Consider the following 3,019-nt stretch of genomic DNA (forward strand, 5'->3'; position numbering starts at 1 on the left):
TTATTGGTTCAAATTTTAAATATTTAACTTTTAATTCTTTAATTCTCCACCACACATTTCTCATGTTTATCCATTTCCATGATGAATAAAATCCCTTGGTCTAGACAAATGTCGAGGTGAAAATTTACCGATTTACCCCCGGGGTGATAAAATTACCATTTCGCCCCTATACTCCAAATTATACCAAAATTAAAATTTTTTACTTCTAAACTTCAAATCATACTCCAATACTGAAATCATACTCGAATAAGTCAAATGGGGCCAAAAAAATCTTTTTTAAAAATTCTCATTTTATCCTCAAGTGACAAATGATCATTTTACCCCTATATAGTGAAAATTTCAGTTTAACTCCAAATTGATCATCGAACTCCGAATTACCATTTTGAGTCATCCCTAAACTGTGAAACTCTTAATTTCACTTTAAAATTCCTATTTGAACTAGTTCGAGGCTTAATCGACTTAATGATACCATTAGGGGCAATATCGTCTTTTAACGATTCCTCGAACTTTCTAAATATGCAAACATTCTATTGAGCATGTAAATGTCGTAGTAATTATTTTATAAAATAGGGTTTGACAACACTACCCCCCTTAAAATAAAATTTTGCCTTCAAAATTTCACTTATCAAGCTCAAAGAAAAGGTGGGGTATTTTCTTCCATTATTTCAACATACTTCCTGTTTATCTCACAAGTATAAAATATCAATCTTCTTAATCATATTAATCCATGTCGTACAGCTTAACCATGCTATAGATCATATTTCCTTGATATTATCTCTTTGACTATTTCCCAAAGTCTCTTATGTTCACATAGTTCAATTTCTGATAAAATTTCTTATCATTGTACTACCTACATCACTCATCATATATTAAGTTTGAATCTTAATTCACTAAAATTCATTCTTCATTTTAGTTGTTCACAATATGAACCCCACATATGTGTATATGCCTTATAATCCCATTTATGCATCCAAGATCTATCTTGATTAGATCATTGAATACGATGCAATATCACAATTCCTCAGAGTCATCCCTTTGTCCTCAATCATCTTTCATGCCTCTATATTGCTTTGTATCCCATCCTCATACTTATGTGACATGTCAGTCATGAGTCTAACTTGACTATATAGCCATTTGCTCCTTAAGCTTTAATATTTTCTCATTGCGAAAAGACTTTTGAATTTATCACATCAGAGTATTCATAAGGTGGATACATATCCATATTTTATAGTTCAAGGTCTAACGCAGTGAACAGTGTCTCATCATTAAAGTTCTATCCTTATCTATCGATCATAGCTCCCTTGCACATTTACCTATACATTCCTGGGTTACCTACAAGCCACTCATGGCCATCCAACTTTTGCCTTCTTATAGTAAGTCAAACTAATATATTCTCTTATGCTTTTTCATACGCTTCCTTAATAAAGTTTCACTCTTTCATATGAATATAACATCATTCTTCCTTAACCAATTTACAAATTGTACTTGAAATTGCAAGACTTAAAACTAAATTCTCCTCAAGTACTTTTCAATATTAATACTAATATCACTCTCAGCTTATAGCTTCCTTTTTATAATCACATAACTTAGTGCTTGCTTTTACACGATCCACGGCAGAAATTCTCTTGAGTATTTTCTTAGGGATATCTATCTTAAACTTATGTCTCACAACGTGTGATCACTTAACCTGTAACTTAGCCATTTATGTGGCATTCTCTTCGGGGCCCACCCAGGTGGCCTCCCCATTCGGGGCCCACTCCAAGGTGTTATTATATCTGTATCGATCGCCTTGGCTTCCCGACCTTACAGGACCGCATACACCAAGTATCGAATCCCAGACCTTTTTCTTCCCTCGAAGGGAACCCCTTTAACCATTTCAGCTTTAACTCATTCATATCGATACCTTCCAAAACCTTAAAACTCTAATTTCCAAAACTTAGAATCAAGTTCAATGACCTTAGGTCAACTCGTGAATTCAACTTCACATCTGTCTCATTTTATTCATTCGTCCTAGATATGAAGTGTTCTTAGCACCGCAGCACGGTGCCTATTGGAGTTTATTTGATCAATGTTATTCATCTATATTTAAGGTTACTACACTAATCATTCTCAACCGTTTGGTTTCCGTTCAAGCTTGCGTCACAATTTTCATAACCATTTGTATCTTCTTGTGCTTATCACATATAATAAGTAAAATAGATATTTTCAAATTCATCTCATCCAATTCAATCTAACCTGACTTAACCTAACTCGGGACCACGCAGTGTCAGTGTGGATTTCTGAAAACAACTTTAAAACCGAAAACTTTAAAATCCAAAGCTTTAAAATCAAAATCTTTGATCTTTAAACCATGTTCTGATACCAATTTAATTCGACTCAACCCCTCAGGGCATAATGGCATTAAATGGTACTTATCAGAGCACTCGACAAGAGGTGCACTTCACTTTGGGACGCACCGGGAGCAGTCCCTTCCCTCCTCGTCCAAGCTCCTGGGCGGAGAGTCATACTTCACCATAGATCATATGCGAGAGTTCCCAAAAATAAGGTTATCTTTCCCTTTGCTCTGATACCAATCGAATTGTCATGACCCGAAACTCCCATCGAGCCCGTGACAACCGCTGCGACGTCCTGATAGGCACTCATTACCCCGAATGCCGATCGAAATCCCGCAAGGCTTAGCAGCAGCTTCCGTATCTCCTCAGTGAGCGACAGTTATTAAACCTCACATTTCAAAAAAATCATAAGTCATTTCCAAATCAAAACAATAAAATATTACTTTCTGACTCACAGGGGCATTTTCATCATTTTTCTTCAAAAATATCGAAACTCGCCAAAAACATGGTGTAAAAGCTAAATATCTTCATACATACTTTAAATCAAATAACTGAAGAATAAAATTACTTTTACAGTGACACGTGGGCCCCCAACTGACTAAGAAGATGTAGGGCTACGAACCCTTACTTTCTAGGATGCAACTCCGAGATTAATTCTCGTCTTAATCAACTATCAACAAATTGTC

Source organism: Theobroma cacao, chromosome 6 (assembly GCF_000208745.1).
Source record: "Theobroma cacao cultivar B97-61/B2 chromosome 6, Criollo_cocoa_genome_V2, whole genome shotgun sequence".
Classification (NCBI taxonomy): domain Eukaryota; kingdom Viridiplantae; phylum Streptophyta; class Magnoliopsida; order Malvales; family Malvaceae; genus Theobroma; species Theobroma cacao.